Here is a 26,373-nt window from a genome sequence, read left to right as displayed (position 1 = left end):
ATCCTTCAAAGGCCTTGGAGAGAGAGATGGGGCTCCATTTTTAGTGTGTTGGAGTGAAGTGCTGCAGAGCTCAGGGTTTGTGAGACTGTGACAGAGACAAGAACTGATGAACATCTGAGTCCCAGATTTAATCCCAGATTTGATACCATCTCAGGTTTAATCCCAGCCTTGGCAGAAAAGAGAAGCACAGACTCCCCAGGGGAAGCTGGGGGAGAGGAATTCCCTGGGAGGAATCCTTGCTCTCCACGATGGTCAGAGCTGCCATCTGGCCCTTGGGGAGGTTGGTGGAGCCCCTGCAGGCACCTGGAGAGGGCAGGGACAGGGACTCAGCTCTGCCAAACCGGGGTCCTGCCCCCTCCTTCAGAAGGATTTCAGAGACTGGGCTGTGCTTGGGGTGGCACATCTGTCCTTTAATCCTGGGGTTTTGTGGTCAGGACCTGAATGGAGGAATGGGGTTTCAGTTTGCTCCTGTGGCACAGTGTAAAATGCTGGACTGGATTAAAAAGCTAACAGGAACTTTTTAATGAGATCTCATTCTGTGACTTTTGGGCAAGGCTTGCAGCAAGCAAAGCTACTTTAACAGCTTCCCTTGGGTTGTCCCTTGGGGGATTTGGAGCAGGTAGGGCTTGACACAGTTTTAGAATCCCAGAATCCCAGATTGGATTGGGCTGGAGGGACCCTTAAATCCCACCCAGTGCCACCCCTGCCCTGGCAGGGACACCTCCCACTGTGCCAGGCTGCTCCAGCCCCTTGCCCAGCCTGGCCCCATCCCATGCCAGAGAGCAGAAATAAGGGAAAGCTGCTGGGGGTTTTCCTGCCTTTCCCACCCACCCAAACACGAGCTGGATCAGCCAGGAGCAGCACAAGGGAGACAGACCAAGGAAAAGGAGAGGGGGAAAATTCACCTTGGATGAAATAAACTGGTGAGATGTTGGCTGCAGCTTCCCACCCCCAGGTGTTCCTCACTCCCCTCTGGCACCCCTTTAAGTGGCTTTAATTCCACAGAATCCCAAATCCCTGGGGCTGGCAAAGCCCTGCCAGCCCAGGGAGTGCCAGCTGTGCCCCATGGCCACCTTGTGCCCAGCCCAGAGCACTCAGTGCCACCTCCAGGGGACACCTGCAGGGATGGGCACTGCAGAGCTCCCTGGGCAGCCCCTGCCAAGGCCTGAGCACCCTTTCCATGGGCAAATTCCTGCTGCTGTGAAACATTCTTGGAGTCCCTGCCAGGAGGGGACAGCCGGGGGGGTCGGGCTCTGCTGCCTGTCCCAAGGGAAAGGAGGAGAGGAAATGGCCTCAAGTGGCACCAGGGGAGGGGCAGATCAGAAATTAGAAACACTTTTGTCCCTCTCAGAGTGGTCAGGCCTTGGGCTGAGCTGTCCAGGGAGGTTTGGAGTCCCTGGGATTGTCCCAGAGCAGTCTGGATGTGGCCTTGGGGACAGGGTTTGGGGTGCTGCTGGTGGGGCTGGGGTGGCACTTTGAGGAATATTCTCCTTCACACCCCCCCCTTATCTTCAGTTCAGCCAAATCCTCCTTGTCCTTTACCCCAATCCAGAGCTGGCAAACATTTATGCTCCATTTGCCTTTATTTTCAGACCTTTCTCTTCCCTTTAACACCTCACCCTAACCCTGTAAAACACCTTCCCAGCTGATCTCCCCTCAGTCATTCCTGGTTTCTGCTTCTCCCACACAAAATTCTGATTTCCACTTAGCAATTCCTGTGGTTTCTGCTTCGTCTACCCCAAAATAAAAATATATATCTGATTTCCCCTCAGTAATTCCTGGTGGTTTCAGCTACTTCCACCCAAAAAATCCTCTGGCTTCCACGGCTCTGAATCTAACCCAGCATCCCTTGCCTCTGGATATGTCCATTTAATATATCCCATGCAAGCAGCCAACTGCTGTTCTCAAAGCCTATCTGACAGATCCTATTCACTTTCAAAGCAGCTCTCCATGGTTTGAATAATTATCTTTCATTTCCCCCTTTCTGACACTTTTCAATGATTTGTTGACATCTGAAGAGATATGTGCAATCTCACAAGAGGCAGCTGGACTTTCTCCCCAAAAGATACAAATACAAAAAGGATTCCCATACAGAATTGGAAATAACGATGTTCTTTGCAAATGGAAGCCTAAATCTGCATTTTAATGGGACATGTTTTTAAAAAGCGGAATTCATGAATAACCCTATGAGTTTTAACTTTTTCACTGCCAGGGACAAAGCAGAACCACCCCTGGGAAGGAAGCCTACCTTCCCTTTGTCCACTTTGCTTCCCCAGCACCTGCTGCTGCAGGGCTGGAGCTTTCCTGCAGCCCCTTCCTGGCACAAAGCTGAGGATGCCGCTCCCACCCTGGAATTTGGGACCCTCAGCAGTGCCCCAGGGCTGGAAAACAAGGAGCCAAACTCACAGGAAGCCCCAGCTCAAGAGCACCTCCGTGGAGCTCTCCAGCCCCATGCCAGGGGTGTGGGCTCTGTGCCAACCCAGCGGGATTTATCCTCACAGTGGCTCTGGGAATCCCAGAGAACCTTTTGCAGATGGAAAACAGAAGGTCAAAGAGAGCAGGAGCCAGCCCTCACCCAGGAGCACAGCCAGGGTTTGGGGTCTGTGTGGGGACATCCATCTGGGGCTGGGCATTTCATCCCTTCCTGGGCATTTCAGCCATTCCTGGGCATTTCATCCCTTCCTGGACATTTCACTCATTCCTGGACATTTCAGCCCTTCCTGGGCATTTCATCCCTTCCTGGACATTTCACTCATTCCTGGACATTTCAGCCCTTCCTGGACATTTCAGCCCTTCCTGGGCATTTCACTCATTCCTGGGCATTTCATCAATTCCTGGACCCCTCACCCATTCCTGGCCATGCTTTTCCTGCACAATTCTTTTGTCACTTCCACTCGAGGTGTTAAATGTCCCTGGAAGCCTTGGAAGGGCTCCATCCCCTTTTTAGCCTCCCTGAACAGTGCATGGAAAAGAGAGAATTCAGCAACCAGTCCTGGGTTTTGTTCTCGAGCTAGAAAGTCTTGTGTCACTCTCTCTGACTCATAAAATCATGGAATTATGGAAAGGTTTGGGTTGGAGGGACCTCAGAGCCCACCCAGTGCCACCCCTGCCATGGCAGGGACACCTCCCACTGTCCCAGGCTGCTCCAGCCCCAGTGTCCAGCCTGGCCTTGGGCACTGCCAGGGATCCAGGGGCAGCCCCAGCTGCTCTGGGCACCCTGGGCCAGGGCCTGCCCACCCTGCCAGGGAACAATTCCTCATTGCCAAGATCCCACCCAGCCCTGCCCTCTGGCACTGGGAGCCATTCCCTGGCTCCTGTCCCTCCATCCTTGTCCCCAGTCCCTCTGCAGCTCTCCTGGAGCCCCTTCAGGCCCTGGCAGGGGCTCTGAGCTCTCCCTGGAGCTTCTCCTCTGCAGGTGAGCACCCCCAGCTCTCCCAGCTGTCCGGGCTGTGCAGTGTCCCGAGATGCCGGACGGGCTTTCTCTGTGTTCGGGGGCTGTCCGTGTGTCCCCTGTCCGTGTGTCCCCTGTCCCCCTGTCCCTCTGTCCCCTGTCCCTCTGTCCCCCGGCCCGGGGGGAGCGGAGGAGCGGCCGCCCCGCAGCGCCCCCTGCGGGCCCCGCAGCGCCACTGCCGGGCCGGGATGAGCCCGCTCGCAACCCTTGCCTTCCCTCCGCTCCTTTCCCTTCCCTCCGCTCCTTTCCCTCCGCTTCCCTCCGCTCCTTCCCCTTCCCTCCGCTCCTTTCCCTTCCCTCCGCTTCCCTCCGCTCCTTTCCCTTCCCTCCGCTTCCCTCCGCTCCTTTCCCTTCCCTCCGCTCCTTTCCCTTCCCTCCGCTCCTTTCCCTTCCCTCCGCTCCTTTCCCGTCCCACTGCTCCTTTCCCTTCCCTCCGCTTCCCTCCGCTCCTTTCCCTTCCCTCCGCTCCTTTCCCTTCCCTCCGCTCCTTTCCCTTCCCTCCGCTCCTTTCCCTTCCCTCCGCTCCTTTCCCTTCCCTCCGCTTCCCTCCGCTCCTTTCCCTTCCCTCCGCTCCTTTCCCGTCCCACTGCTCCTTTCCCTTCCCTCCGCTTCCCTCTGCTCCTTTCCCTTCCCCTCCCTTCCCTTCCCTCCACTCCTTTCCCTTCTCTTCGCTCCTTCCCGCTCCTGTCCCTTCCCTCTGCTCCTTTCTGCTCCTTTCCCTTCCCTCCACTTCCCTCCACTCCTTTCCTCTTCCGTCCCCTCTTTCCTGCTCCCCTTTGCTTCCCTCCACTCCCTTTCTCCAGGCTGAGTCCCAGCTCTTTCCCCTTTTTCTCTTTTCCCTTTCCCAGTTCATTCCCCTTTTGCTCTTTCCCCTTTCCCAGCTCCCTCAGGAATTCTCCCGCTCTTTCCCAGCTCCATTCCCTGCCCTGGACACAGGAGATCCTTTTTGCTCCAGCAGAGATTTGGCTTCTCCCTCTCTGTGCTTGTGGCCTCGGCTCTCGGGTCTGTCAGGGACGGTCCAGGGCGAGCCCCAGGGCACCCTGGCACGGGGCACTTCAGCCCAGACTCCTGGGGCACAGGGATGTCACCACCGGCATTTTTCAGTCCATGTGACCTTTGGAGCCATTGACCCATCTCAGCTCTAACCTGGCTCTGGCCCTCCCTGCCACTTCCAGGGTTTGGTGAATTTTGGGGAACAGCAGCAGCAGCAGCAGCAGCAGTCCCAGCTGGTGTTTTCTGCTGAGGGACTGGGGCAAAAGCAGCCCCTGCCCGTGCCAGGGGGTGCCAGCTGGGCAGCTCCTCCCAAAGGAAGGACTTTGGGACACTGAGCACATCCAGAGGGGACAGCAGGGCTGGAGAGGGGCTGGGAACACAAACCCTGAGAGGGAGCCCTGAGGGAGCTGGGGGTGCTCAGCCTGGAGAAAAGGAGACCCAGGGGTGCCCCCATCACTCTCACAGCTCCTGAAAGGTGCCTGTGCTCACCTGGGGCTGGGCTCTGTCTCCAGCAGCACTGACACAGCCAGAGCACACAGCCTGGAGCTGCACCCAGGGAAATGCAGGTTGGAGAGCAGGGAAAAGGTTTTTCCAGCAAGGGGGAGAAAGTTCTGGCCTGGCTGCCCGGGGAGGTGGTGGAGTCCCCATCCCTGGGTGTGTCTGACAAAGCCTGGAGGTGGCACTGGGTGCCAGGGCTCAGCTGGGCTGTAGGGGCTGGGCTGGACTCCATGGGCTTGGAGGTCTCTTCCAACCCAGGGATTCTGGAATTCTGTGAAATCCTGCCCTGTCCTTGCCTGAGGGTAAGAAGGGTCAGGCACTGGCACGGGCAGGCTTGTGAGGTGCCCCTGTCGCTGGAAGTGTCGGGATGTGCCCCTTGGGGACAGGGTTTGGGCGCTGCTGGTGCTGCTGGGGTGGCACTGGCTGATCCTGAAGGCTCTTCCAGCCCTGTTGGTTCCATGTTTCTGCAGTTACCACGGGCCACACTCACTTTCCTTCCTGGGAATTAGTAAGAAGCAGATCCCATTAAACCCTCCTCAGTAAGTTTGGAACAGGTGAGGTTCACGTGCTGCTGTTCCAAATCCTCTGTCGGATTTTGCACCAACACCTCCAGAACCTGCTGCCTGGCAAAGCCTGGCTTGGCCAAAGGCTGGACTCGGGCTTCTCAGAGGTTTTCCCAAGCCCAGCCCTTCTGGGATCCCGTTGCTCGGGGATCACTGACGCCCCGCTCCTGCGCAGCCAAGCCCAATTCTGGCCGTGCCACAGGAGGAGCCTGAGCAGGGAAAACGCGTTTATTTCCCCTCCTGCTCCTCCGGCTGCGCCTCATTACCGCCCGTGCCGGGTTTCACAGCAGCCCTTTCCAGAAAAACAAGCGGACCCGCGGTGTCTGCGCCGGGAGAGCTCCCCGGGGAGCCCGAGTCTCCCGCCGAGGGACAGGGGGGTTCTCGTTAGGCTCCGGGAGGAGGCTGGAATGTAAATGTGCGCTCTCGCCGCGCCGCGCCTAATTGCCCATAAATGTCATTAAGTCGAGAAATGTTTTCCACCAAATTAACTTCGGCTCGCGGTGTCTAATTAGCCGGAGATGCTGAAAGATAACAACTTATCAGCCTCTGTTTAACAAGCCGTCCTTAATGGGGCCCGTTTGCGGAGCAGCCGCCGGGCAGGTACGGCTGGCACGGCACGGCACGGCACGGCCTCCCCGGGGCCATTCGGGACAGAGCCGGGGCCACGTCCCCCCGGGAGCCCCGGGCAGCTCCTCCCAGGCCGGGAGTGCGGCTGAGCCCCGGCTTGGGGGGATCGCTCCGAGGTCGGGCAGAAGCAGCGGTGAATTTCACTTTTCTTTCTTTTTTTTTTTTTCCCCATTTTTATTCCTTTCCCAGTGCGTGCCAACCTCCCTCCCTCCTTTCCCCCTCACTCCAATCAAGGTCTCCCAGAGCAAAAGCTTTTCCATCAGAGTTTCAAATCGCCAAAGGAGAGGAATTAGCAGGGAAGGGATGGTTAAATCCTTGTGGTTTGCTGTTCACCCTCGGGGATATTCAGCTCTCCGCAGCGAGGGAAGCTGGGGAAGGGGTGATTAAATCCCTTTAAAAGCCTCGTGCTTTGCCGTTTCAGTCTGGAGCCGAGGACGCGTTTTCCCCTCTCCCAGAAGGAAGTTTTCCCTGGAGGAAGGGCAGTGCCTGCAGGCGGTGTGAGGGGATGGCACCGAGGGAGCATCACCCGGGTTGTTTTTCACAAGGTTCTGCTGCAAAACGGAGCCTCAGGAGCAGAAAAGTCACACCAAGCTCCCGGAATGGCTTTGTCTCAGATGCAATCTCTCATCAGAGCTCCGGGACTCCCCTCTGCTGAGTTTATTTCATGCTGTCCTTGCTCACAGACGTTTACTCCAACTCCTGACACGATGCAAACCCCCTCCCATTCCTGCTTTTTCTGCCAAATAACTTCCAAACTTTCTGGCTCCTTGCTCAGCCCTGCTGTAAATCAGCACAGCCAATAAATCTGGAATTGCTCGTGCACAACAAGCACCTGATTCCCAAAGTGCAGCCGTATCCTTCAGCATCCTCCAGATTCTCATCCCCATAATCTTCCAAATTTCATCCATTGGGAGATTTAACATTCATTTCCCACTTTTTAGCCCCTCAAGCTGGTGGAACACGTTTCTCTCAGCCCCTTCCCTCGCCTTTCCCAGAGTGCTGGAATCCATCCAGGTGGTAACAGCTCTGCAGTAAAAACTGCCCAATCTTCCCTCCAAAAAGGGATTTTTAACCAAACACCCACTTTTCCCCCTTAAATTGGAAGAGTGGCCTTGCTCGGTTTGATAATGGATCCACCAGGATGGAGCAGGAACAGAAATCCAATCCATGCTGGCAGAGAGGGGAATGCCCCAATAATCCCCACAGCTGGGTGAGAAATTGGGATTGCATTCCTTGGGGCCTGGGAGGTCGTTTTAATCTGGACACTGAAAATTCCCCACGGCCACTGCACCTGTGCCACGCACCAGGGACATGGAACCCGTGTCCCCAAGCTGGCACCTCCAGGAAAGCTCCCACAGGCCAAGTTCAGGAGCAGATCCCACCCCACAGAGCTGGGCTGGCACTTCCCACTGCTCCAGATCCTGCAGGAACCCAAAGGCCTGGGAGCTGCAGGGCAGGCCCTGGGGTGCCTCACCCGCCTGGCTGTGTCCCAGCAGGGGAGGGTTTGGTGGCCCTGCCCTGTTTGGGATGGAGGGAGCAGGAGCAGGGACACTGCAGGACACAGCTCTCAGGATGGGATTTATGGGAATTTCCCCTCCCTGTTCCTGCCCAGGCTCCACTGCTGCCCTGGTGCTGAGGATTATTTCTGCCCCATCCCTGATGTGTGCTGGCACAGGAGGTCATGCAGTGCCTCACCCCCTCCGGCCTTTTCCCTGGGAGGAGTGGAGCTGGATTAGCTGGCACTGCCTGCCCTGAGCCCTGGGCACTGCAGGATGGGCCTGCAGGAAAGAAAGAGCAGGATGGGCCTGCAGGCAGGAGAGGGATGTTCCAGGCAGGAGAGGGATTTGTTCCTGCAGGCAGGAGAAGGGATGTTCCAGGAAGGAGAGAGAAATCCCTGCAGGGAGGAGAAGGAATGTTTTTCCAGGCAGGAGAGGGATGTTCCTGCAAAGACAGGGATTTGTTCCTCCACGAAAGAGCAGGATGTTCCTGCAGGCAGGAGAGGGATGTTCCTGCAGGGAGGAGGAGTGTTTTTCCAGGCAGGAGAGGGATGTTCCTGGCAGGAAAGAGCAGGATGTTCCTGCAGGAAGGAGAGGGATGTTCCAGGCTGGAGAGGGATGTTCCTGCAGGAGAGGGATGTTCCAGGCAGGAGAGGGATGTTCCTGCAGGAAGGAGAGGGATATTCCTGGCAGGAGCAGGATGCTCCTGCATGCAGGAGAAGGAACGTTTTCCAGGCAGGAGCAGGATGTTCCTGCAGGAAGGAGAGGGATGTTCCAGGCTGGAGAGGGACTTATTCCTGCAGGCAGGAGAGGGATTTATTCCTGCAGGAAGGAGAAGGATTTGCTCCTGCAGGCAGGAGAAGGAATGTTTTTCCAGGCACGAGAGGGGTGTTCCAGGCAGGAGAGAGCAGGATGTTCCTGTAGGAAGGAGAGGGATGTTCCAGGCTGGAGAGGGATTTATTCCTGCCGGCAGGAGAGGGATTTGTTCCTGCAGGCAGAAGAGGGATTTGTTCCTGCAGGAAGGAGAGAGATGTTCCAGGAAGGAGAGGGATGTTCCAGGCAGGAGAGAGCAGGATGTTCCTACAGGAAGGAGAGGGATGTTCCAGGCTGGAGAGGGATGTTCCAGACTGGAGAGGGATGTTCCTTTAGGAAGGAACGGGATGTTCCTGCAGGCAGGAGAAGGAAGGTTTTTCCAGGCAGGAGAGGGATGTTCCTGCAGGAAAGAGCAGGGAGCAGAGCAGCCACGGCCCCGTGCTCTGCCTCAGCCCAGCACCACTTCCCAACGGCATCCCGGAGGTTTCCCCCCTTTTTTCCCTCCTCGCTGGATCCCTGCTCACCCCACTCATCCCAAACCCTCCTCAAGTTAACGATTTGGGCCTTTTTCCCTCCCGTGGCACAGGACCAGGGAGCAGCCCCTTCCCCCCAGCCGAGGGCTCCCATCGCTGCCCGGTCCCGGGATGAAGTTTCCATGGGGAATTTTCCTTCCCCAGCCTTTCCCCGGGAGCAGAGCTCAGCAATGGCCATTCTCCAGTGTTTTCCCGCAGCTGCTCCATGGTTTTAATCCCACTGTGACCCCAGATGCTCCCTTCGGTCCTGGCCGAGGGGTTGGACAGGACACGTCAGTGCAGGAGCACCATTCCCCCCAAAGCTGGCCCGAAGTTTCACTTTATCCTGGGATTATCTGAACCCCGGGGAGCCTTGAACCGGGGCTTTGATTTCAGCACTATCCTGATAACTCCATTTAGTCCTTATAATTCCATTTTCCAGGAAAACAGCAACGTCTCTGATGGTCTTTTTGCAACAGGTGGGTTGGGAAAATCTCCGTGTCACCTTTTTTTGGGACAATCCTTTAAAACCCTCAGGCAAACAAAAGAGCTCCAGGGATTTTGAGCCAAAAATACTCCGGAGTGGAGAATCCCCTGGAGTGCTGAGGAAATTATTTGGGTTTACACTGAGCTCATTTAAAAGCATTCCAGGTAAAGAGTAACAGCCATTAACAAAGGGACATTCAAGCTTTAACTGTTATCTCCCAGGAAAGAATGTCCATGGTATTCAAAATAATAAAATGCCTTTTATTAAAAAATAATAATAATAATTCTAGGGGAAACTAAAGTTTGGCAGAAAATTCTCTATTGCAGAATTTTAAACACCCAACACATAGAGAAATAGCTCAGGCTGTAAATCAGTTGCAAAGCATTTTAAAATGAATGGTGGAATTAATTTTTTTTTTTAAATAAACTAAAGTAAATGAAATAAAGGAAATTCAAAGAATATTAAAAGAGGTAGCAGTTGGAAGTTTGGATTGGAAGTGGCAAGGTTCATTGAAAGGAAAATGCTGATTTACGTCCTGCTAAAACTGAAAATCCTTTCTGGGGTTATCTCGGTCTCTTCTCTACCTGCAAACTGCTGAGCGACATAGAAAGACAAAAATAACAGAATTTACTCTCTCAAATGGCGAGGGGTTTATGTAACACGCCTTTTGCATTCATTTAAACTTATCTCATTTGAAAAATCAGAATTATCTGATTTTTTTTGGTTTTTTGCGCTTCACTGCCGTCAGTGAATATTGCACAATCGGTGTTTGGAGAGCAGGTATTCAGGTTTCTGTCGGGCTGTGATTGTCACTGCAGCTCTCCCTGCTCGGCAGGGAGGACCCAGGGAAGGGAAAAGGTGTCGGGCAGTTTAGAGGAGAAGCAAATTAAATTCTTCATGGAATCATTTGGGCTGGAAAGACCTTTAAGATCACCGAGCCCAGCTGTAACGCTGGATATGAGGATTTTTAGAATCCTCCACAGGACAACTCCTGAAGCTTTTCGCGGAGTTACTCGTGAAACCACGGAGTGGTTTGGGCTGGGAGGGACCTTAAAGATGCCCAAATTCCAGCCCCGACACCTCCCACTGTGCCAGGCTGCTCCAGCCCCAGTGTCCAGCCTGGCCTTGGGCACTGCCAGGGATCCAGGGGCAGCCCCAGCTGCTCTGGGCACCCTGGGCCAGGGAGGGAATAAAACCTCCCGCGTTTCCCACCCCAAATCCCCTCTTCCCTTCCCCCAGGAGTGTTGATTAATCCCTAGGGAGAACCAACACACCTTCCATTTCTGCCATGTCCTTCCCAGCTCTCCCCCGAACCCGAGCCCACCGGACCGGCTCGGCCCGGACCTGTTGCTGCCGGTGCCGGTGCCGGTGCCGTGTCCGGCCCCTCCGGTGTCGCTGTCGCCGCCGCTCGCCCCCCGCGCGGCCGGGCCGGCCCAGCCTCATTAGCGCGGGCTGCTTATATGAGCCCCGGCTCCGCCAGCTGCCCCCGCCGGCCTCAGCTGCGGCTCAGGGCTCCTGATGGTCCCGGCCGGGCCCGAGGGACGGGCACTGCCAGCTCTGCTCCCGAGGGACGGGCACTGCTGCCAGCTCTGCTCCCGAGGGACGGGCACTGCTGCCAGCTCTGCTCCCGAGGGACGGGCACTGCCAGCTCTGCTCCCGAGGGATGGGCACTGCCAGCTCTGCTCCCGAGGGACGGGCACTGCTTCCAGCTCAGCTCCCGAGGGACGGGCACTGCCAGCTCTGCTCCCGAGGGACGGGCACTGCCAGCTCTGCTCCCGAGGGACGGGCACTGCCAGCTCTGCTCCCAAGGGACGGGAACTGCTGCCAGCTCTGCTCCCGAGGGACGGGCACTGCCAGCTCTGCTCCCGAGGGACGGGCACTGCCAGCTCTGCTCCCAAGGGACAGGAACTGCCAGCTCTGCTCCCGAGGGACGGGCACTGCTGCCAGCTCTGCTCCCGAGGGACGGGCACTGCCAGCTCTGCTCCCAAGGGACGGGAACTGCTGCCAGCTCTGCTCCCGAGGGACGGGCACTGCCAGCTCTGCTCCCGAGGGACGGGCACTGCCAGCTCTGCTCCCAAGGGACAGGAACTGCCAGCTCTGCTCCCGAGGGACGGGCACTGCTGCCAGCTCTGCTCCCGAGGGACGGGCACTGCTGCCAGCTCTGCTCCCGAGGGACGGGCACTGCCAGCTCTGCTCCAGAGGGACGGGCACTGCCGCCAGCTCTGCTCCCGAGGGACGGGCACTGCTGCCAGCTCTGCTCCCGAGGGACGGGCACTGCCAGCTCTGCTCCCGAGGGACGGGCACTGCTGCCAGCTCTGCTCCCGAGGGACGGGCACTGCCAGCTCTGCTCCCGAGGGACGGGCACTGCTGCCAGCTCTGCTCCCGAGGGACGGGCACTACCAGCTCTGCTCCCGAGGGACGGGCACTGCCAGCTCTGCTCCCGAGGGACAGGAACTGCCAGCTCTGCTCCCGAGGGACGGGCACTGCTTCCAGCTCTGCTCCCGAGGGACAGGCACTGCCAGCTCTGCTCCCGAGGGACGGGCACTGCCGCCAGCTCTGCTCCCGAGGGACAGGAACTGCCAGCTCTGCTCCCGAGGGACGGGAGCTTCTTCCAGCTCTGCTCCCGAGGGATGGGAATTTCCAGTGCCGGCCCGGGGCTCCGGACCCTCGGGATCAGGGGGTTGCAGTGCTTGCCCGGGGCTCCGATCCGGAGGGATGGGAGCTTCCAGCTCTGCTCCCGAGGGATGGGAATTTCCAGCGCCGGCCCAGAGCTCCGATCCCTCGGGACCGGGGGTTCGCAGCGCTGTCCCGGGGCTCCAGACCCTCGGCACCGGGCGTTTCCAGCACCGTCCCGGAGCTCCGATTCGGAGGGATGGGAATTTCCAGCACCGGACCCTCGGCACCGGGCGTTTCCAGCGGGCTGCGGCTCCCGGCCGGTGCCGGCGCGGTGCCACTCGGCCGTGTCGCGGTGCGGTGACATTCGGCCCGTGTCGCGGCCGAGCAGCGGCCCCGGCGGGGACAAGGATTCCAGCAGCTGGGAAGTTTGGCAGCCCGTGAATCCGCGGGGCAGATCCCGGAGCAGAGCCGCGGCCCCGGGCGGTGCCAGCCGCGGGGATGTCCCGGGGGATGCTCGGAGCGAGCCGGGCCGGTTCTGGCATCGCCGGGATTCGGGCATCGCCGCTGCTGCCGCCGGGGTTTGCTCCCAGCAAATCCCAAACGGAAGCGCTCCTTAATCCTGGAGCCGAAGGGGAAATTCCCACATTTCCAGATCTCTTAGACACGCAGCTTCTTCACGCACTGCAAAGCGGCTCCCTGTCCTGAGGAGCGGAGGAATTAACGGGGATTAAATTTCAGCTATTAAATTAAAGTGGTGCTGAAAAAACCCAGATAAATACATGGATAAAAAATAGACAATAATGTCACAAAAAAAGCAGATGGGCTGTAGCAATAAATGATGTCATAAAGGAAAACAGGGCAAAATTGGGGCGTTTTTCTGTGCCCAGCACACCCGTGTCATGATTGTAACGGAGCTTTCCTGGATCCCTGCATGAGAAATTCCCTGATAATCTGTGAGTGCGTTCCAGGTGGTGGGTTTTTTTGGTTTTTTGGTTTTTTTTAATGAATACACAGATATTGTAAAAAATGGGCGATTTCTGAGCTAAATCTCCCTCATCACGATCCCGCGACGTCCCTCCACCCACCGGGATCAATTTCTTTTCAGCATGATCCCCCCATCGTGCCTGAGCTCGGGGTTTCCCTGCTCCAGGGTTCTCCAGGGACAGGCTGCGTTTCGGAAAACGGGAATTCTCCCCGGTGCTGAAACAGCTGTTACAGCACCGCTGAGCCCATGGCTCCCTCGGGAATTCTCTTCCCGTGGGCTGCAATGCAATTTTATCCCTCAGGCTCCTTTTCCCAAACGTGCTCCCTGCAGCTCCAGGTGCTGCCCACGGGCTCCAGGGCACTCCCCACCCATCCCTCCTCCTGCCCTGGGTCACCTTTCCCCGGGTTAAACCATTCCCCAGAGAGTTGTGCTGGATCCATCCTGGGTTTTCCAGCCCTTCCTGAGCAAAGCTTGGTCTGATCCCAGAGCTGGCCCTGCTGGAACCCTTCCAAGCTAAATTCCACCCTCTGTAAAACCCAGCCAGGGCACTCCAAGGCAGGATTCCCTGTGTGGGAATCTAGTGCAGGGTGCAGGGAAAAGGCTCCTGTGAGCTCTGGGACACCTGTGCCCTGGAGATGGGGACATCCCAACTTTCCTGGAGCCTCTGGAAGGTTCAGCATCTCCACTGACCGAGATCAAAACATCAGAGGAAGAACTGGAGCATGAACCAGCCACACATCTCAGGCTCTGCCTCAGGGAGGAGAATCCTCTCTGGCAGAGTGGATTTTTCCTAAGATTTCACCGGGCCACCCATGCACCCCAGCAGGGCAAAGCTGGAAGGGCTTTAGGGATGGTGCTTGGAGGCTCTCACAGGTTTTCCTTTTCTTTTGCAGTGGAAAAGTCATGGAATCATGGAATCATGGAATGGGATGGTTTGGGAAGGGACATTAAGGCCACCCAGGGCCACCCTGCCGTGGCAGGGACACCTCCCACTGTCCCAGGCTGCTCCAGCCCCAGTGTCCAGCCTGGCCTTGGGCACTGCCAGGGATCCAGGGGCAGCCCCAGCTGCTCTGGGCACCCTGGGCCAGGGCCTGCCCACCCTCTCAGAGAGGAAATTGTTCCTAATATCTGATCTAAACCTGTAATTTTTCAGTTTGAGGCCATTCCCTGGGTGCTGTCCCTGCATCCCCTGGGAATTGTCTCTCTCCAGCTTTCCTGGGGCTCCTTCAGGCCCTGCAAGGCCACCCTGAGCTCAGCCCAAAGCTTCTCCTGTGCAGGTGAGCAATGCCAGCTGTGCCAGCCTTTCCTCCCAGCAGAGCTGCTCCAGCCCTCTGCCCATCCTGGAGCCTCCTCTGGGCTCTCTGCAGCAGCTCCAGCTCCTCCAGGGCTGGGACAGACAAATTCTGAAATTCAGTTCTGGATCATTTTACCAACAACCCCCTGGCATTCCGGGGATGGTGTTCAGGGAGGAAGGTGACAGAAATCAGGGATGTGATCTGCAGGGAGGGTGCTGCTCCTCAGCCCCAGCTCCAGGGCATGAGCTGGGTTAAGGCACAGCAGTTAAATTCGAGTGAGCTGTGCTGGTGATCTCACCACGGAATTCCAGGGGGGCTGGGGGAAAGGGAATGTGGTTTTAAAAACGTGGGGCACTCAGCTTTTGCTCAGGAATGAAAACATAAGGAATTCCAGGGCTTCCCTTGGTGCCCCAGGGCTGGGGGGCGATGCCAGCACAGCTCCCCCAGCCCAGGCTCTCAGGACAGCTCCAACAGGAGCACCTGGAGCTGGCAGGTCCCTGAACCCCACCCATCGTGGCCTTTTCCCTTTTCCCTCTGTTCCTACAGACACCCCAGCAGTGGAGCAATGCCTCAATCCCCCAGATGCCCAGACCCCACTGATCCCTCGGGAAATAAAACCTGAGCCCCTTCAGTGCTGAGGAGCCAAAGAAGTTGCCTTTTAATGCAGACCTGAAGCTGCCCCATCACACAGCTTTTTCTTGTTGCCTCGCCCAGGATTTCTCTTTATTTCCCTGTTGTGGTTTTATTTACTCGGTTAAAGATTATCCTGACCAAGAAAAAGAACATTTCATTTTTTAAACATTTTAATATTTTAGGATGGAAGGGATGAAGCGTTTTGTGCCTGAGGATGTGCTCACCACCCTCTGGGCAGTGCCCAGGAGACTTCACTGGGATGCTTTAAAGCCTCCTGATTAACTTCTGCAGGAGAAAATGGTCAAAGGGTGAAGTCAAAATCTGGGTTTAGAATTGCAAGGCTTTCCTAAATGTTTCACTCTGGTGCCTTGGTGCAGCAATGGGCAGCTGAAAGATCAGTGTGGGTGATTTCTACATACTGAAATAATAAATATTATATTAATATTTATATATTATATAATTATTGTGTAAACATTATACAAATATCTAGATATTCTTAAATATTGTGTAATAATGTTATATAGTATTGTATTTTATTGTATAAATATTATATAAATGTTATATAAATATTGTATCATTATACAGTGTTGTATAATAATATTGTATTGTTATATTGCATAATATTGTAGAAATATTGTATTATATTGTATAAATTTTATATAAATGGTGTATTAATATTATATAAATAGTATATAAATTTTATAGCATAAACTCCTGATTTTTGCCACGTTACACCGAGAGCCACGAGGAGTTTCAGCTCCGTTCGTTGATGAGAGAAAGGAATTTGACACCACGGAGCGTCTCAGAGCTGGGCAGGGATCATCGGCATCACTGCCTGAGATTCTGGCAGGTTTTCCACAACGCTAAAAGCTCTCTCTAAAATATTTTGATCACACTACAGAGTATAATTTTTTAAAAGCAATTAGTAACGTGATGTGCTGTTAGATTTGGAGACTCGGCTCCCGGCGGATCCTCTGCTGCTGCATCACTCGCAGCAGCCGCACGCACCAACTGCAGCGAAATTCTCTTTTTTATTTTTTTCCTAAAAAAAAAAAAAAAAGAGCTTTGAGTGAAGCCTTAAACTCCAAAAGTCGAAGTGCCCGGAGCTGCCGAGCTCGGTGCGACTGCGGCATCCTTGACGTCCGCGATGCCCGCGTCCCCTGGCCCGCGGGCCGGGCTGCGGCCGGGAGGGGACAGCCAGCGGGACGAGAGTGGCACTTTGACACCGCCCTGGCAGGCGGGCCGGGCTGCGGCCGGGAGGGGACAGCCAGGGGGACGAGAGTGGCAGTTTGACACCGCCCTGGCAGGCGGGCCGGGCTGCGGCGCTGACCCGGGCCCGGGGCCGCTGCTCTGCCCCAGGAGCAGCTGAAGGCGCAGCTGCCGCGGGCCGGGCATCGCGCCGCTCCATGCTGAGCCGCCAGCTGCCGGGGGGAACGCCGGGCTAAAAGCCCTCGGAAATCACCTGAAAGAGGAGTTTTTATTAAAAAGAAATCATCTCTAGCAGCGCGGAGTGATGAGATCCTTGCCGCGCCGCGCATTGCGCTCGCAGTGCGGGACGCGGCTCCGCGCATCGCGCACACCGCCCGAGCGGCCCCGCGGCAGCGCAGGGGGGAACGCTGGGCTAAACATGGCCTGAAAACCGGTTTTTTATTAAAAATAAATCGTCTGTAGCAGCGGGGTGCGTTCAGCTCCGTGCCGCACCGCACATCGCGCACGCAGCGTTCGGCGCGGCTCGGCGGACCCCGCACAGCATCGGAGCGGCCCCGGGCAGGGCACGGCCGACACCAGGCTGAGATGCCTATTAAATCACCTGAAAGCGGCTTTTAAACTAAAAAGAAATGCTCTGTAGCAGCGCGGGGTGATCAGATCCGCGGCGTTCAGCGCGTTGCACACACAGCGCTCGGTGCGGGGCGCATCACGCACACCGCCCGAGGGGAGCCGCCGCAGCGCCGGGGGAACACCGGGCTAAACATGGCCCGAAAACCGTTTTTTTTTATTTAAAATAAATCATCTGTAGCAGCGCGGAGTGATGAGATCTGCGCTGTCCAGAGCATTGAGCGCACAGAGCTCGGTGCGGGGCGCGGCTCTGCAGATCCCGCACACGGCCGGAGCGGTCCCGGGCAGGGCACGGCTGAGACCAGGCTGAAAAGCCCCTGAGCCACTTGAAAAAGCTCTTTTTAATTAAAAAAATAAATCATCTATAGCGGCGGGCAGTGGCGGGATCCGCGGCGTTCAGCGATCGACGGCCGGGGTGTGCCCAAGGGGCGCGGAAATCCCCGGAGAGCAGGGCAGACACCTCCGGAGAGACAGGGAGAGAGCCCGCTCCTGCAAACCGAGGAGAATTTGAGGGATCAGGCTGAGGTCGCTCCCATCAGCTGCCCGTGGCTCGCTGTGGCTCGGCGCTCCCTGCCCGTCCCTCAAGGAGGGCCCTGGGACGGGCAGGAATCCCGGGACAGAAAAGAACGTTTTCTTCAACAGCGAGAGTCCCAAAGCAGCGCTAAAATGGGCACTGCAACTGGAGAGTGTGAGAGTCCAGGCACAGGGTGAGCTCCCGGGGCAGAGCCCCAAACTTCCCGGCCTCCAGACACCATCCATGTGTAACCGGTGCAGCCCTCCCGGGAGAAATCCGGGAATGCTCTGGCTGCAGCCGGGGCTGCTCCTGAGCCTCTGCCTTTGAGGAAGGTGTAATTAGTCGTGATTAGTGCTTTTACTTAAATGGAAGCAAAAAAAACCTCAAAGCACATCTGAGCTTCACCTGAGTAAAACAATGGGAAGAATTTAAAGACTCTTTCTCTGACAGTGATTTCAAAACACTTTTCCAAAATAGAAATACTTTCTTTTACGTATGTAAAATGACTGCAGCCACACCCTCAGCTTCTCCTGCTCCCCATTTCTCAGTCTCAGGATGTTTCTGGTGCTGAAGAATCACAGCAAAGAGGGGGCAGGATCAGGTGAGCTCTTGGACTTGGCTTCTGTCTCCTGCCAGATCACTGAGGGCAGAGGTGTAAGGAACATCAAGGGACACTGAGCTGAATTCCTCTTCTCCCTATCCAGGCAGAGAAGAGAAAAGAAAAGGCATCCTGGGATCCGTGGGGCTGGCACAGCCCTGCCAGCCCAGGGAGTGCCAGCTGTGCCCCATGGCCACCTTGTGCCTAGTCCAGAGCACTCAGTGCCACCTCCAGGGGACACCTGCAGGGATGGGCACTGCAGAGCTCCCTGGGCAGCCCCTGCAAAGGCCTGAGCACCCTTTCCACGAGGAAAATTTCACCTGAGTAAAAAAATCCTTCCTGAAAAGGCAGCTTGATCCTTGGTAATTCACCAGCACAAGGTTTAAGGTGGAAGCTTCCACCCTACTCCCTTTGCAAGGGAAAGGGATGAGGACACATCTCTCGTGGCCACTGGGTGCCATCCCAAGCCACTGCTGTGTTCTGGTGGCACATGGGCCAAAGCCTGGTCTTATAGACAGGAGCAGAGGGAACGGCCTCAGGCTGGGCCAGGGCAGGCTCAGCTTGGCCAGCAGCAGGAATTTGCCCATGGAAAGGGTGCTCAGGCCTTGGCAGGGGCTGCCCAGGGAGCTCTGCAGTGCCCATCCCTGCAGGTGTGCCCTGGAGGTGGCACTGAGTGCTCTGGGCTGGGCACAAGGTGGCCATGGGGCACAGCTGGCACTCCCTGGGCTGGCAGGGCTCTGCCAGCCCCAGGGATTTGGGCATTCTCTTTTCATTTCTTTGATCCAACCCCACCTGAACCCTTAGCAGAGATTTGATCTCCAAAGGCAGCACCCCCTTTGCAATCAGATTAAAATCCTGGTTTGGTTTCCATTCCCAGAGCTCTGCTGTGTGGAAAGCTTCCCACAGTCCTGTCCTTCTCCCAGGCATTTGTGGATCCAGAAGGAAGCATTATTTCAAACTCTTTCTTCCCTGAGGTTTCTAAAAAGCTCCAGGTCTCAGAGGATTTTTAAATGCTGCAGTTCTAGGTAGTTTCATTTTTTTTTTTCCTAATCTGACACCTTGTATGGAAAAATTAAAAATCCCCCATAATATTGAATTTTCTGCACCACTGAGACTTTTGCACCAGGATCCTTCCACGCCTTTTTAAATCATCAATCCCCCAAACTTTTATGCTCCTGCCAATTATTTTTTTCTGACAAGGGAGGAAATATCAGCACAGCCAGAAAAACCTTCTGCACTGCTCCAGTCCCTCCACAAACGGCTGGCCCCACAGAATCCAGCAGCAGAATTACCTGTGCCACACCCCAGGAGAGGAGAGGCTCCACACAGCATCTTCTGCTCAGATTCTGAGAGATTCTGTTGTAATTAAACTGAGATTTTAGGAATGACCTCTAAACTTCCTGAAAAATCAAACCAGGCTGTCCTCCAGGCCAGCGATGACTTTCATCTGATGCTTCTCATCTCGTGTAATAAATTCACAGATGGACCATCCTTGTCCTTCCACTGCCTAAGAATAACTCCTAAGCACTGCTCCCAGGGGGTTTGGTCTGGTTTACACACATCTGCTGAGATACGTGTCTTTGAGCCCAGATTAAGTCTTTGTTTGACGATATTTGAGCATTTGTGAAACTACTTGGCAAGAATGTCCTGATTTTATTCATTCTAAACATGTGCTGGTGGTTGCCAGTGGGATCCCAACACCTCCCACAGAAGGATTTCATTCCCAACCTATTCCTGGGGAAGGGGAAACCCATGGCAGAGAATGGGCAACTGGGTTACCCTAAAAATTCAGTTTCTCTGTTTTTAGGCAAATTAATTTGGACTCAAACCTTCTCCTATCAAGACTGGTCCTGTTTTGCTGTGTGAGCCCTGTGGTGCAAAACCTGCAGTGACACACCCAGGAGAGGTTTGCATTTCCCTTTTGTGGCACAGGCAGGACAGGGAAAAGGCACAACCTAAACTTGTGATTTTACACCGAGATTGGAGCAGAGGAGGCTCAGGGGGCCCTTGTGGCTCTGCACAAGTCCCTACCAGGAGGGGACAGCCGGGGGGGTCGGGCTCTGCTGCCAGGGCACAGGGACAGGAGCAGAGGGAACGGCCTCAGGCTGGGCCAGGGCAGGCTCAGCTTGGCCAGCAGCAGGAATTTGCCCATGGAAAGGGGGCTCAGGCCTTGGCAGGGGCTGCCCAGGGAGCTCTGCAGTGCCCATCCCTGCAGGTGTCCCCTGGAGGTGGCACTGAGTGCTCTGGGCTGGGCACAGGGTGGCCATGGGGCACAGCTGGCACTCCCTGGGCTGGGAGGGCTCTGCCAGCCCCAGGGATTTGGGGATTCTGTGAGGCCACGGCTCTTCCAAAAGCAAAACCTGTTTTACAAAGAGCACAGGGCCCCTCCAGCAGCACACAACTCCCATGTGGCTTTTCCCAGCCCTTCCTGTGAGCCTGAGCCCCGAGGGTTCCACACAAGAGCCCAGAGAGAGCTCTGAGCCCGGGCACTCAGTAGGGCACCTCGGGGACAGGCTGGCAGGGCTGGGGCAGCCTGGCACAGTGGGAGGTGTCCCTGCCATGGCAGGGGTGGCACTGGGTGGGCTCTGAGGTCCCTCCCAACCCAAACCAACCTTCCACATCTCTCCTGGTGGTTGTTCCCTGGGGAGGATCCAGCTGCCTGTGGGCACACGGAGCCAGGTCTCACCCCCTCCTTCAGGTGAAGGCGGAGGCAAAAGGGCATTTTTGGGAAAGACAGAACCAGATTCCTCCTTCCTGCCGTGCCCCACCAACTCCTGGGAAAGGTGCCAGGACAGAGCAGGATCAAAGCAAAGCCCTCAGGCAGCTGTGACACCTGGGGCTGCTCAGCGGTGACACCCCCAAGGCAAAGGACATTGCTGGGGCAGGGGCAGCAACTCCACAGTCCAGTCCCTGTTTGGGATGCCTGGCTTTGGGCAGCATCACCCCACAGCCAAGGCACCTGCATGACCTTTAGGGCCCTTTCCAAGCCCAGCCATTCCCCCATGACAGAGCTTTTATCAGGTCCCACCTGCAAGGACAGGGCAGCTCCGGGGGCTGCACGGGGGCAGGAAAATGGGAGCACCAACACAGCCCAGGGGGCTGCTGGGCACCTGCAGCTCTTTCAGGGAGCTTGGGGAAAGGGGGTTTGTGCAGAAATGGGGTTTGTGCAGAAATAGGGTTTGTGCAGAAATGGGGTTTGTGCAGAAATGGGGTTAGTGCAGAAATAGGGTTTGTATATAAAGAGGGTTTCTATAGAAATAGGGTTTATGTAGAAATGGGGTTTATGCAGAAATGGGGTTTGTGCAGAAATGGGGTTTATAAAGATATAGGGCTTATCCAGAAACAGGGTTTCTATAGAAATAGGGTTTCTATGGAAATAGGGTTTCTATAGAAATAGGGTTTATGTAGAAATGGGGTTTATACAGAAATAGGGTTTATGTAGAAAAAGAGTTTCTATAGAAATAGGGTTTATGATGAAATAGGGTTTATACAGAAATAGGAACAGGGTTTATGCAGAAAAAGGGTTTGTGCAGAAACAGGGTTTGTGCAGAAAAAGAGTTTATGTAGAAACAGTGTTTGTGCAGAAACGGGGTTTGTGCAGAAACGGGGTTTGTGCAGAAATAGGGTTTATGTAGAAATGGGGTTTGTGTAGAAACAGGGTTTGTGCAGAAATGGGGTTTATGTAGAAATGAGGTTTATGCAGAAATAGGGTTTATATATAAATAGGGTTTATATAGAAAAATGGTTTATGCAGAAATATGGTTTATGTAGAAATAGGGTTTATGCAAAAATAGGGATTGTGCAGAAAAAGGGTTTATATAGAAATGGGGTTTGTGCAGAAATAGGGTCTGTGCAGAAATAGGGTTTGTATAGAAATAGGGTTGTACAGGAACAGGGTTTATATAGAAATAGGGTTTGTATAGAAATAGGGCTGTGCAGGAACAGGGTTTGTGCAGGAACAAGGTTTATATAGAAGTAGGGTTTATATAGAAATAGGGTTTATATAGAAATAGGGTTGTACAGGAACAGGGTTTATATAGAAATAGGGTTTATATAGAAATAGAGTTGTGCAGGAACAGGGTTTGTGCAGAAATAGGGTTTATATTGAAACAGGGTTTCTATAGAAATAGGGCTGTGCAGAAATAGGGTTTGTGCAGGAACAGGGTTTGTGCAGGAACAGGGTTTATGCAGAAATAGGGTTTATATAGAAATAGGGTTGTGCAGGAACAGGGTTTGTGCAGGAACAGGGTTTGTGCAGGAACAGGGTTTGTGCAGGAACAGGGTTTGTGCAGGAACAGGGTTTGTGCAGGAACAGGGTTCCTGCAGAAAAGGTGGTTTATGGCTGGCGGTTTCCCAGCCATGCTGACGCCTCAGGAAGCCCGGACAAGCACAGCCAGACTCTTTGGGACATGTGGGACTTGTCCCAGCCGGCCACCAGAGCGAGCTGAGGTTCTGTCCCCAGCCACAGAAGGAAATGCAGCTCCGGGCTCCCTCCGCGGCTGTGGCAGGGACAGAGGGACAGGGACCGAGGGACAGGGACAGAGGGACAGGGACAGAGGGACAGGGACAGAGGGACAGGGACAGCTCTCTGCAGCTGGCTCCAGTGCAGGACCTGCCCTGCTCGCGGCACTCCAGCTTTGGGAGGCACTGCCCGCTCAGGGCTGGCCCCTCCTTGTTGGATTAACCCCTTTTCTGACCCAGAGATGGGGCAACTCAGAGTGCTTTACAAACTTTTATTCCATTTTCAGTCACATGAGAAGGGTGAGTCCATACAGGTGTTATAATTCATCACAATGAGCACCCAACTATTTCCTAATTACAATATATCAGAAGTGCTTCTTGGTTTATTAGCTTTTGCCACACCATACTGCAAATGCTTTAATTATTTAAAACTACTTCTTGTGGGTTTGAATATAACGTATTTTTGAATAGTTTTATTTTTCCAAAGTATTTTGGTTTTTCGTAAGGCTGTCTTTTGAAACTTGTTTCTATTTCCATTTCTCTCCCAACAATGTCTGTCTTATTCTAAGGTATTTCTGAGTCAGCATTTCTTATCTCGAGGTTTGCACACAGATGTGTGTTATGTGAGCCTTCTGTCAGGCTCTGAGAGTTTTTTACAAATTTATTTCTCACACCTCCTCAGTACCCCGTCACGTTTCAGAACGGAGCTGTTTGCTTTGTTTGCTCCATGCAAGTGCAGAACCTCGTGTTTTCACTCCCATGCAACACTTGTGTTGCATTCTGTTGTGCTTGCAGCCCTTGTGTTGCATTTTGTTGTGCTTGCAGCCCTTGTGTTGCATTTTGTTGTGCTTGCAGCCCTTGTGTTGTATTTTGTTGTGCTTGCAGCCCTCGTGTTGCATTTTGTTGTGCTTGCAGCCCTCCCTGCTGAGGAGTGTGAGTGGAGTTAGGAGTGGGACTCGGCTGGTCCTTGTGGGTCCCTTCCCACTCAGGAGATCTGAACTTCCAGGTTTGTTCCCTTGAGGTTCTTGGTTTCAATCCTAACAAGTAATAAGTGATCCCAGAATATCCTGAGTGGGAATGACCCCCAGGGATCCCCCAGTGCCAGCCCTGCCCTGCCCAGACCCCCCCAAGCCCAGCCTGGGCATCCCTGGCAGCGCTGGCCAAAGGCTCCTGGAGCTCTGGCAGCCTCGGGGCCGTGCCCATTCCCTGGGCAGCCTGGGCAGTGCCAGCACCCTCTGGGGAAGAACCTTGCCCTGAAATCCAACCTAAACCCCTCCTGGGCCAGCCCCAGCTGCTCCCTGGGTGCTGTCCCTGTCCCAGAGCTGTCCCTCAGGTGGGCACTCAACCCCTCGTGTGCCCCTCCAGACCCTTCCCCACCTCAGAGCTCCAACCAGCCCAAACTCCTGGCTGTGGGTCACAAAGTCCCCTTTCAAACGAGGACTTGTGGCACTGAGGGGATTATTCAGGGCCCCAGAAGTTCCAACCCCTCCTGTTCAGTGCTGCCCCAGCAGGGACAGCAGGAAGGCTCTGAGGGGGAACATGGAGATGCTGTGGGCTGGACAGGGATCTCCTAAAGGGCAGCTCACGAGGGCCTGGCTGTCCACACTGGTTGTGATCTCCTCCGTGTCCTCAGCAAACCTTGGGGATGGGGGTTTGGCCTTGGGGACAGGGTGAGGGGCTGGTGACAGTGTGGCACTGGGACTGGAGGGTCCTGAAGGGCTCTTCCAAGCTCAGGGATGCTGGGATTCTGTGAGCAGAGCAACAGCAAAGGTGGCCTGGAACTGGGAATGCAGAGCCTGCCTGCCAGGAGGGGACAGCCAGGGAGCCAGGCTCTGCTCCCAGGGCACAGGGACAGGAGCAGAGGGAACGGCCTCAGGCTGGGCCAGGGCAGGCTCAGCTTGGCCAGCAGCAGGAATTTGCCCATGGAAAGGGTGCTCAGGCCTTGGCAGGGGCTGCCCAGGGAGCTCTGCAGTGCCCATCCCTGCAGGTGTCCCCTGGAGGTGGCACTGAGTGCTCTGGGCTGGGCACAAGGTGGCCACGGGGCACAGCTGGCACTCCCTGGGCTGGGAGGGCTTTGCCAGCCCCAGGGATTTGGGGGTTCTGTGGAGCTGCAGCAGAGGAGCCCCTGGAGAGAGCTCAGGGCAGGAGGAGCTGCTGTTTGCAGGCTCCCTGAGCAGGGTGTTATCCCCTGTGCAGGGCCTTATCCGGGTTTATTTCTTATTTATTTATTTTATACACCTGTTATCCGTGTTTGTTTCTTATTTATTTATTTTTTACTCCTGTTATCTGGGTTTATTCATTATTTATTTATTTTACAAACCCGTTATCTGGGTGTATTCATTATTTATTTGCTTTATACACACACTATGTGGGATTATTTATTATTTTTTTATTTTATACACCCGTTATCCAGGTTTATTCATTATTTACTTATTTCATACACCCGTTGTCTGGTTTAATTTACTATTTATTTATTTTATACACCCGTTATCTGGGTTCATTCAGTATTTATTTATTTTACAAACCTTTTATCCAGGTTTATTTACTATTTATTTATTTCCTACACCCGTTATCCGGGTTCATTCACCATTTATTTATTTCACAAACCCGCTACCCAGGTTTATTCCAGCCCAAGGCAGTGCCGGGCGGCTCCAGGGCAGCAGGGGAGGAGCAGGAATGTTCCCTGGCACGGGGCACTGCCCGCCCATCCCCTGGCACTGCCCGTGGGAGCTCCGGCCCGCCTGCCAAGGGCAGGGCAGAGCTCACCCTGTCCCTGACAGATGGGCCTTGCCAGGCTGGCATCAGCCACCCCCGGCCCCGGGGCCTCTCTGGCCAGGAGCCCGGCCAGGACAGCCCCGGGCTCAGCGCGGCATGGCCAGGCGGGATGTCACCTGGGCTCCTCCCACCCAGCCCGGGATGTCACCTGTGCTCCTCCCACCCAGCCCGGGATGTCACCTGTGCTCTGTCCCTGTCACCTGTGCTCCTCCCACCCAGCCCACGATGTCACCTGTGCTCTGTCCCTGTCACCTGTGCTCCTCCCACACAGCCCGGGATGTCACCTGTGCTCTGTCCCCGTCACCTGTGCTCCTCCCACCCAGCCCGGGATGTCACCTGTGCTCTGTCCCCGTCACCTGTGCTCCTCCCACCCAGCCCGGGATGTCACCTGTGCTCTGTCCCTGTCATCTGTGCTCCTCCCACCCAGCCCGGGATGTCATCTGTGCTCCTCCCACCCAGCCCGGGATGTCACCTGTGCTCTGTCCCTGTCACCTGGTCTCCTCCCACACAGCCTGGGATGTCACCTGCGCTCTGCCCCTGTCACCTGGGCTCCTCCCACCCAGCCCGGGATGTCACCTGTGCTCTGTCCCCATCACCTGTGCTCCTCCCACCCAGCCCGGGATGTCACCTGTGCTCCTCCCACCCAGCCCGGGATGTCACCTGTGCTCTGTCCCTGTCACCTGGGCTCCTCCCACCCAGCCCGGGATGTCACCTGTGCTCTGTCCCTGTCACCTGTGCTCCTCCCACCCAGCCCGGGATGTCACCTCTGCTCTGTCCCCATCACCTGGGCTCCTCCCACCCAGCCCGGGATGTCACCTGTGCTCTGCCCCTGTCACCTGTGCTCCTCTCACCCAGCCCGGGATGTCACCTGTGCTCTGTCCCTGTCACCTGTGCTCCTCCCACCCAGCCCGCGATGTCACCTGGGCTCCTCCCACCCAGCCCGGGATGTCACCTGTGCTCCTCCCACCCAGCCCGGGATGTCACCTGTGCTCTGTCCCTGTCACCTGTGCTCCTCCCACCCAGCCCGGGATGTCACCTGTGCTCTGTCCCTGTCACCTGGGCTCCTCCCACCCAGCCCGCGATGTCACCTGTGCTCTGTCCCTGTCACCTGTGCTCCTCCCACCCAGCCCGCGATGTCACCTGGGCTCCTCCCACCCAGCCCGGATGTCACCTGTGCTCCTCCCACCCAGCCCGGGATGTCACCTGTGCTCTGCCCCTGT

Source organism: Haemorhous mexicanus, chromosome 2 (assembly GCF_027477595.1).
Source record: "Haemorhous mexicanus isolate bHaeMex1 chromosome 2, bHaeMex1.pri, whole genome shotgun sequence".
In the NCBI taxonomy this organism is placed as follows: domain Eukaryota; kingdom Metazoa; phylum Chordata; class Aves; order Passeriformes; family Fringillidae; genus Haemorhous; species Haemorhous mexicanus.
This window is presented reverse-complemented; position numbering follows the sequence as displayed.